Genomic DNA, 10,604 nt, shown 5'->3' on the forward strand with positions numbered 1-10,604 from the left:
GAATTAATTATTATAAATCTATTCACATTTTAGCTTTAATTATTGTTTATATTTTACTGATCTTCTGCATCCATCTGTAAAATTCCTGGCATAAAGCCCAGTGAGGCAATTGTTTTGTGATATTCTGCTATATGAATAAAATTGAATTGAATTGGATTAAGTTCAGCCCACTGGATCTTGAATCCTTTAAACAAAACAAAACCTAGAAATTAAGAAAGTCACCAGCAAACCATTAAAGTCTACTGTGTCTGCAGCATCTGTCACATTCCACTTGTGATCACACATTGACCATGTCTGACAGAAGGCATGGTTGTCTAACCAAGTGCAAGGTCCAAGCTTTAACTGCTGACAATCAATGGTCCTAAATAAAAGATTTGAAAAAGTTCATGTCATATCGACCAATGTTAGTTTTTACTGAACCATGGTGAATTGCTTTTAAAGCCTTTGTTGACCCAAAACCTTTGTTTTAAAAGGTACACTTCTCGTCACAGAACCAGTCTTCTTGGCTTGAATACAGCCAAAAATATGCATCAACTTTTCTTGCACTGTTGTTTTTGTTTTGGGACCATAAAGTGGCAAAGGGAAATTACAATTTAACAAAAAAATAACTAAAAATAAACCTGGTAACCTATTGAAACTTGCAGTACAACCCTGTTTTACATGTAGTGGTACATATCTACACGTTAGGATTTCAGCATTGTTCACTATTGTTGTTTAAAAAATTAGCGTAAAAAGAAAATAAAAAATGCAGAAGAAAATGAAAGAATGGGATGTGAGAGAATCAATGTGGAGAGGCTATATTTACCATTGTCCAATTAGACAAGAGGAGACTGGAAGACACTAATGACCTGACATTTACAAACACTGAACCCTTGATTGCGATTATATTGTGCGGTTATGTGTGTTTGTGCATGCATGCGTGAGCAAGACAGCAACAGACAAGCATGCAGAATTAATGACCCAGCAGAATAAAGGAGACTGTTTGCATTTGGCTTTTACACGTCTCCTCCTACAAAGAGGCTCATCATAAAAATGACAGCATCAAAGCAGCCGTGTGAGTTTGAAGCGGCAGACTGACAAACACACTGGTGGATCCTCCAAAAAAATATATAAAAAAATAAGTAAGCACAGGTTGGAAAGAACAAAAATTGATTAGATATTACCCAAAATACAGATTATAAATAAATTACTAGTTAATCTGAGTGAGCTGATCAACACATAGAGAGGAACAGAGAAAGCCCTGTGCTGCAGGATGTCTTTTATGTGAGCTCTGGCACAGTGCAACTGGACTCCGGCATGTCAGAAACCTGGCATTATCCCCTTAATAGTTAACCAAAAACTAAATTAATAATCTAGTGGCAGCAAAAACATATTTTTTTTTAATAGAGTTTAGATAAAATTGTGTGGTCATAACAGGCATGTGTTTACATTGAGTCCATTTATAGAAAGTCTTTTTGCTACATGGTCATTTTGGCTTTCAAAAAAAAAAATGGGTTAAATGAGCCTGGTAATATATGCAACGCGCCCAGTAAAGCTTTTCTAGTGCTGATGATTCAACTGCCACCTGTCAATGATAAAACAAACGGGATTGGTGGGCAATTTTGATCTCAAACATACTAGTTAAAAATGAAAAGCAAATAAATTCCAAACCAGTAACCTAAAGTTGTTATTTTGATTAAATCTAGCTTTATAGTTTTACAAGCTTTTTTTATTTTGGTTTTAGACTTGTCGACTATTAACCAAATGCCCTCACCAGACTCTTATTAGTTTATTTTTGAAAATAACGAAAGAGTATTTTTAACATCAATATTAAAGCAAGGCTTTTAATGATTATTGCGAACTTAAAGACCCACTCCAATAACAAATCATGTTCTTGGTGTTTTTAACATGCTCTTGGAGCATTTTTTCTTATGATGGAAGACATGTAAGAATTTAAAATTAAAACTGTATTTCTGTGTTTAAATCTTGTTGGATCAGGAGCAGATGAAAACATGGGGTTTGAAAAAGCTCGGGTTTGTGACGCAGCTCCAGCCCAAAGTCTCCCATCTCCACTCCAATTCTGAAGGACCCACTTGCAGACAAACAGATCCATTAAAATCTTCATTTCCCTTGTCTGAGCTGCAGTCTGGCACAAAACTGTATGGCTAGTTAGCTCCAATATCACTTCCTTTTATTTGCTACGCTAATGTTAGCTTGTGCTTGAGAGGTGGTAAACAAAGGAATGCTGGGAATTAGTAGTGCGAACTTCTGCACCATCAGGCTAGCACACAACCCAGCGAATTTCTAATGAGGTCCTGCTGCTCTGCAGAAAATATGTCACAGACTTTTTGATTTTTGATAGCAAAAAACTATGTAATCTTCATTAATCTTCATTGGGATCAAATTTACAAAATAAATATAGTTTAAGTGGGACTTTAAGTACACTTTTGGATAAATAACAATACATAAACTACTTCCTCAGTTATTTATTTGTACTTAAAAAAAGAGTAATTTCAACGTATACAGTTAAACCAACAGTTTTAAAACCTAATGGCCAAGTGATGCCTTAGGAGCTCACTTCATCTTCAACTACTTGGTTGCATCCTCAGAAAAAAAATTCTGGACAACTGGGCCATCTGAGAAGAAACATTAGCATAGAAAGATGATCCTTTTGTGAGTACTTTGATAGGGCAGCACTGTCCATCTATAGATAACATTCTTGATGCTAACTAGAAGTTTACGGTTTCTATATAATGACTAAAGGACTGAAATAAAAAATATGTTTTTAGAGACTACAAGTTCTGAATCAACTAAAGTCAGTGGATATTAATTTCTAACTGAAACATTTACATTTACATTTAAACAAAACTGACTCTTTCTTCTGGCACATACGTCATACGCATCAATACTTCCACCTTTACTGAATCAGTAATCCTCCAATTCCCTTTGTAACCACACTCCTGTCACTTATTTGCCATTGTTGTTTTGGGTTTCCCATAATTTGCTGTTGAACTCCCCTTCATTCATGTGTTGTGAGGTTGATAGATGTTTTAAAATGTCTATGTCTTGATCAGATAAATAGAACTCAAGGATGTTTAACTGACTTTGACTGAGGCTGGGTCAAAGCTGTTTCCCTGACTCATTTTCAGAGTTTACCCCTGCATGTGCTAAAAGGATTGGTGTTCCATCTAATTGTGAATATAGTGCATCCTCAGCATAATGTCAATCAAATAATGGTAATATTTTGTGGCCAATACCAGTGATTAAGAAATGTAGCTACACCCCCTCTGGTAAAAACAGAGAAATTAATCTTATTTGTGCTGCTTATATTCATGTCCATCCTTCTGACCACAGAGAATGGTTGGATCATCCCTGTTTTTACCATATCAGCAATAAGATGCAGAGTTTTACAGCAGTTTTTTAGACTATATTTTGACAGTAGCATCAACAGAGTTTAGTCAAAAACCAGTAATGACGAGCAGAAACATCCTGAAATGTAACCGAACACCTTCAGACAAAGAAGCAGGACAGACGGATGAGGATGGATGTGGGAGGAATGACGGAAAGGGGGGGATTATGGTTACATAAAAGAAACAACATGATGAGTTCGAGCAAGGGGAGCAGCTGCATCACCAGCAAGAGAAAGAGGTGCTTGATGGTGAGATAAGTGCACAAATGGAGATGGAGAAGCTTCTGCCAACACATATAGAGGAGGAACGGTAAAGAAATAGACAGGGTGTTCCACCACATGATGAGCAAACGGTTTGATGCACCTTTATCCCTCCACAACTGAACATAGACAACACCAGGCGTCTCCTTCCCACCATTTTCTCATGCACAGTCCTTGTCAGATCTCTGCAGCCTAAAATAAGCTATTTCTGTTTTCAACAAACTTTACTCTTTATTCTACTTATATTTCTATGTGCATCTTGTAATGTAAAACAACGCATTTCTAATGTCCCAAACATTAGATTTTATCTTTAATTTTTTTGTTGTAACAGAAAAACCGAAAAAAGAAATTCTGGTATAAACTTTGCTACATTCTGTTAGACGTTTTAGGGGGTTCAGCTGCTCGAGCTCTACGAAAAACTGCTTTCCACTGTTGCATGTTTCATTGAACATTGAATTATTGGAGATACTTATCAGGTTTTTGTCTTGAGTTATTGTTTATTTATAAACAATATCCAGACTGCAGCTGAGTCCAAGCTGCATTGATTGGTTGCCAGGCAGTAATGTTTCATGACGGTAATATCCAGCTTATGGCTCAGACTCGGGCCAGAAGATTTCAATTCCACAGTCAAAAAGAATAAAAAAATATCTATAACTCTGTGTGAGCAAATATTTACAGTAGCATGCAAATTAAACCATAAACTGAATCAGAATGTTTATGTGAGTTACTGTGTTCTTATGAAATTTGTGTTTTTTATGTTTGTACCCTTTGACACCGGAGCTTTAGCTCCAGTGTTCTTTGAACAACCGTAACTCTTTAATAATTTATGCAATTGAAAGCAATTATGAGGCTGAGAAAATCAACTTTACACACAAAAAGTAAGAATTACGTTAATTGCATAAATGAGCGAAGAGTTACAGTGGTTAAAGGGTGTTTGATATTTCTTGTCAAAGCACAGGTAAAAGGTTAAGAAAGTTGAATTTGTCCTTTTTTAACCTTATTTTATAGCTACTGATGAGATCTGTCTAAATTATTTTGAATTCATTTTCACCTTGTTATGGTAACTATAACTGTTCATTTTTGAAGCTTTGGTAGTCTTTTCTTATTTTGTATTATTTCAAAATAGAATATTTTTAACGAAAAAAGACCATCAGCATCAGTGCAATCAGCATGTTGGGAGTGAGGCTCATCCTTACTGATCATGTGCTTTTGAAATTGACAAACTCAGACTTCTTTAAAGTTTAAATTCTACAGAAAAAAAATTCTTGTCTTCCAATTTAGTGATGTTGAAGGCATAAGCGCCTCATAAAATGCTTTTTTTAATCTCAAAATGGGGAGCTACATGAGGTTACAGACAGCAAAGCAGTGCTAAAGTCTTCTGCTTGTGTGTACTGTGATCAATAATGTTTTAGGCCGAATCTGAATTCTTCCTCGACTCCTTCTCCCTACCTCTACAGAGGTAGACACTCACCTGAGCACATCCACGTGAAGAAAAGAGCTCCTCCGCAGCAGCAGCAGCACAACCCTTCTGGTGGAGGGCTCTGGATCCCTCCACTAGCAGGGCTAGTTCTTATACTTCGGGCACCCCGTCCCTTAAAATGTCTCTACAATTGTAGGGGTAGCAAGAAGGGAAAAATTCAGATTCAGCCTTTGAATGATGCGTTATTTAAGATTTGAGACTATTTGAATGTCACTGCATTTGGAAGAAAAAAGTTGAAATGAATCTTGGGATTTAACTGTTCTTATGAAGCTATGTTCTGACCGTTGTCCTGCAGGGTTATGAACAGACACCATTCCTTCGCTATTCACTATATAGCGCACTAGATGGTGCGTTCACCATTTTGTAGTGCTGTCCAAATCCACAATTCCAAAATCCCAGAAGTCTTTGCAAAAAAAAAAAAACAGTGCGCATCAGTGTTCACTACATTAGCTAATACAGACCACAATGCATTGCGGTTGAACAATTTTTGCCAAAAAAGAAGTGTTTAAATGTAATTTTGTAATAAGCCATCCACGTTTTCATCATCAGAACACAGTGGATTCAAAACATATGTCGTAAAATGTTTGTTTTGATTAGATTTTAACTTTGTGAAATCAGTGATGTCATATCCACTGTTTAGAAAAAAAAGTAGTGAGCATGGTGTCCAAATTGCTTTTAGAAATAGGGTACTAGATAGTCCTGCAGTATATAGTTTTTTAGTAGTTAGGATGGGAATTCGGACATAGCCTTTTGAGAAAATGCTTCTTGGTAACTATAATTTCTTTCTTAAAATAGGAATTCTTGGTAAAAGATTTTTTTTGCCTATTAAAAGAAAATTTGTCGATAGGCTGATCATTTTTGGCTTACTTCTGAGGGGGCTGTTTTTGCAGTCTATAGAGCACATGCTATTGCATAATGAGATGAAACAGATTGAAAAAAGGGGGAAAGAATTCTTCAAATTTGATTATGTGAAATGCCAAATGGTATATTCAGCATGTATATTGTAGTAATTTTTTGTGACACATAATTGCAATGTCATTTTAACGGGAAAAAGTGCACATTACCAAATAATCAACACAGAAAATGCCAATGAATCTTTCCTAGGAATTCTATGTACAATAATTAGTGTATTTTGGGGGTACTGCTTCCATTCACATTGCGCTCAGCAGACACTTCTCTGATGAGACTTCAGAGAAACCTTTTATTATTTTTTCATTTGCTTTAGGTGAAGAGATTTTTTTTCTGAACTCAAAATCATTTTCAGCAAATTATTATTACATGTTTTTAAAAATAAAAAGTTTAATTAGGAAATGTGGAGTTTTCCTAGAGGTCCTGCTAAACAATTTTCTGAAACTTTTTATCCTTTTTCATATTTGACTTTTGTGCTGCACATGGTCATAAACAGGCCGGTCTGACACCACCTCGCTCCACAGCAAGAAAAATCCTCTCCTATCTCCTTTATCTCCAGATGCCTTGGCCGACTGCATCCCAATCCATATCCTGAGGCCCAGAGTGAGAATAATCTCTCCTCCCTCCCTTTACATCACCCTTTATCCTGATATTTCTCATAGCCTCTGCCTATATCTCCTCAGCCCTGTCCTCATTTCTGTAGCAAGCTCTGGTGAACCATTGTCCTTGCCCAGCTCATTGACGGTGCCACTAAATCACGCTGGATTCCTTCTCTCACAGAGCATTGCCTTACCTTGCCGTTGCTGCTATTGTTGGCCCGCTGCCTACTGTGATCCGCACGGTTCTGCTTAACGCCGCCTCACTGCCATCACACACACACACAGATACACACCAATTCTCATGTTCACATATCCCCATATTCTCTGCATGCTGCAGAAGAGATAAATGGCTCCTCTGTCAGCCAGCCACAAGTTGGTGGAGCCTGGGGGGGAAATAATCCATTCAAGAGCCCTGCAACATGAGGCAGGACTTGACGGGGATACTGACAAATTTAGAAGCCTGTGTTTCAGAATAGTGAATCCTCCATTTTAGCAAAATATGTTAGGAAAGTTGTTAACTAACAATCAGTTTTAAAAAGGTGTGTTTCTGTGGAGCTAATAGTTCTCTTCAGTGTGTGTTTTATTCAACAGTCGTTCATAATTGTTCATAAGTATATGTTTAATAGGCTGACAAGATACGGCAGACGCAGCACTTTTCCTGTTGGACCATCTGCTACATAAACAGGAGGATCACAGTCTGCAAATCACCCACTGATGGCACAACACCTGGAAGGAGGTGTGCAACACAGAAGTTGGTGGTGATACTTGTCACAGTTTTTTTTTTTTTTGCTGAAACTTGATGCATCAGTGCAGCTTGTGAGAGAAGACCCTAGTAGATCCCGGTTTGGTCTTCACATTTTAACATGACGGAAGATAACTCAAGCTTCCCAGTCATATGATAAGGAAAATCCGGAAAATGGATAAGAAGATTGGAAATTCCTGCTCAGACATTTGTGTTGCTTTGTTCAGTTGTCGCTTTGAGGGTGAATAGTAAGCTGTTGTTTTCAACTGTCACAAATTAATTTTTTTACATGACAGAATGAGTGCTGACAAAAGAAACCAATCGTGGATATATTTAAATAAAAAATTACAAGTTGATCATTTAAAAAATCTTTTTTTATTATTTTCCTTTTTTTTTACGCTTAAAGTGGCCATACCATGATTTTCTTCCATCTTTCAGAGTAAACTATATCTCTATAAATGATCATATAAGACCTTTGTAACACAAAAAAACAAATTATTTATGAAATATGAGTCATTTTTGTGAACTCTTTTCATACCCGGAAGTAAAATGACTCAATCTATGAGGCTCCGCCTTTCACTCCCTGAGGTTGCCACCCACTGCATGATGTCATCCTAGAGCCGTCCTTGTCAGCGTTTCACCCACAGAAAAAAAACATCAAATTTTTACAAATATTGATTTACATACATACTGTGTAGTTCGACTGTTTATCCACAAAATTTGGGACACATAGGATGCTGATGGCTAATGGGTTCATTTTGCACACGAAGCTAGCTCATCATTGCTAGCTCAAGCTGCTAGCTTTGCAGAGAAAGGGTTTGTGTTACCATGGGGGCGGAGCAGAAGATTCCCGAGGGGCTGTTCCATTGACATCAACGGTCTATGGGCAGATCTCACCTTGTGACATCAGCACATGAGGACCTGCTCGTTTCATGGGAAAGGGGAGGATGCTGTTGAAAGAGCAAGTTTTCAGAGGATTGCTCAGAAATGCATAAATGGATCAAAATACCAGATGTTTATAGTGAGGAATGAACAGTTTCGTACACTTAAAAGCTCAAAAAGTAGATTTTGCATGGTATGGCCCCTTTTAATATATTTCTTAACATTTAAATTTGATTAAAAAGTCTGTCAATTGTAAAAAAAAGAGAAGAAAAAAACGACATTAAGAAAAAGAAATTCAAATGTGAACACATTGAAGGTTCTCATGCTGCTTTGCTTGTATCATCTGTCTACCCACACACTGTCATTTCAGGCATCGGGACATTAAAATGTAAAGCAGGACATATCTTCCTTCTAAGATTTATAAGAACTTGAAAGCTAAATAAACTTCTAGAATTTTAACATATTTCACAACTGTGTGATAGGATGCATGAGTCGTCCAGTAAGAGGCTGCTGCCATTGTTATAGAAAAAGAAGTGATAGATGTTGCCATTCACGTCAATTCAGGACCCAAAGTTTCCCACAAGAAAATTGAAAAGAGCATGGAGATTGGCCTTATGCATCCTCCTGCCACCTCTTCACCAGATACGGGCAGCACTCTCACTCTGCACGATGCAAAGGAGGAGGGGGTGATCCACAAAGCAAGGAAGATGAAAAGCATTCATTTGTAGATGTGTTGTGATGCTTACATCCTCACAGTTTGGTTCCGTTCCCTTTGGCAGTTGACAAGGAGAGCAAATCGTAATTGCTGGAAGTCTAAAGTAGATGAAAAAAAACATCTTTAGACTCTTTTTTGCAGCATTTATCCTAACTTTAGGCTTTTATTTGTCTCCCTTTTTATTCATTTGAGAACTATCAATTTTTGGTAAAATGATATGGATTTTCACCAGTTTTTCACATCTTGTGTCTTCACATTTTTATGGTGGTGGTACTTTTTATAAATTCTTCTGTATAGGTAAGATTTTGAGATAGACACTGGCTGCCCTTTTACTTAATTTTAGTCCTTTTTCCATGACTTTCAGAGGATTCAAAATAGGTTCCCTTGAGTTAGTTACATGTTTTATGCTTGAATTATTCAAAGTTGGAGTTGAGATGCTAAATAAGCAAAGAGCAAAACAGTGACTAAACTCCAGTGAAAATGGCCAGGTAACACAAGCAGAATGAAAATGAGAGACAGGAAAATCTTTACAGAAATCCAGAAAAGTAGTGGTGTCTGTGCTAAACAAAATCTGTGAGTTTAGTACAACAGAACATTTTTTTAGTTCTCACTTTTTGCACTGAAATGAATTATTGTTGCTTTTGAAAGTTTTAGTTAACTCCTGATTGATGAATGACCAAAAACAAGCAGAAGTTGGACATGGCGTAATAAAGCAAGAATCTTATCTTTTATTAATATTCTGCTGGAGTGTTTCTGTGTCTGCAAGGAAGCCTTCCACTCTGTCTCCTCCTCTCACCAGCTGTCTGTTCTCTTAATTGGAGCTGGGAGTCCAGGACCCCTTCTGACCGCAGCAAACACCCCTGGGAGCCAGCTAGGTGCAACAAGGCTCTGTGTGGGTGTGTTTCTGTGCATGTGTGAGTGTGTGTGTGGCGTGTATGAGAGGGAAAATGAAATACCAGGGAGCTGTTCTTAGCTTTACCATGCACAAAAGTGACAAAAGAAACATGTGCTATAGTGCTGATTTAAGAGGTTAGAAATTTTAGTTACAAGTACAAAAATCGGTAGAAAATTATTTCCTAATAAATGTTTTGGTTTCTAATAACCAAATATTGGCTTTTTTACTACAGTGATCACGCACTAAATATGACATCTTATTCGGTCAATCAATGTCAAATTTACAGAAACCTTCAAAAATAAGCAGATCTTTGGTTTCATTCTATAAATATTCTACACAGGCTTGAACTTTGAAAGTGTTTAGTGAGAGAGAAAAGTGTGAAAGTAATGCTTGTCTGAGGAAAGTGAATGGAGTGAATGGTGAGGAGTCTAACAGCCTTAAAACATCCATATTAATTATAAAAAAATAAGGTGGACTACTTAGCAAATTTCAGTAATCATGGGTAATTATTAGAGCAGAACTCTGATGAAGCACTGTAGTGGAAATGTACTCTTGCATCATAGAGTTATTGCAGCATAATGAAACAATATGATTGAAGATAAAAACTCTTTATTTTAAATTTGCCTCAATTTTTTACATGTTTGGATTTTATATTAACAGCTTCTCATTTAATTTACTGTTGTTCACTTCATTTGTCATAAATTCTTTAACAGCTAAGACTTAGTCGCATAAT

Source organism: Oryzias melastigma, linkage group LG3 (assembly GCF_002922805.2).
Source record: "Oryzias melastigma strain HK-1 linkage group LG3, ASM292280v2, whole genome shotgun sequence".
NCBI lineage: Eukaryota > Metazoa > Chordata > Actinopteri > Beloniformes > Adrianichthyidae > Oryzias > Oryzias melastigma.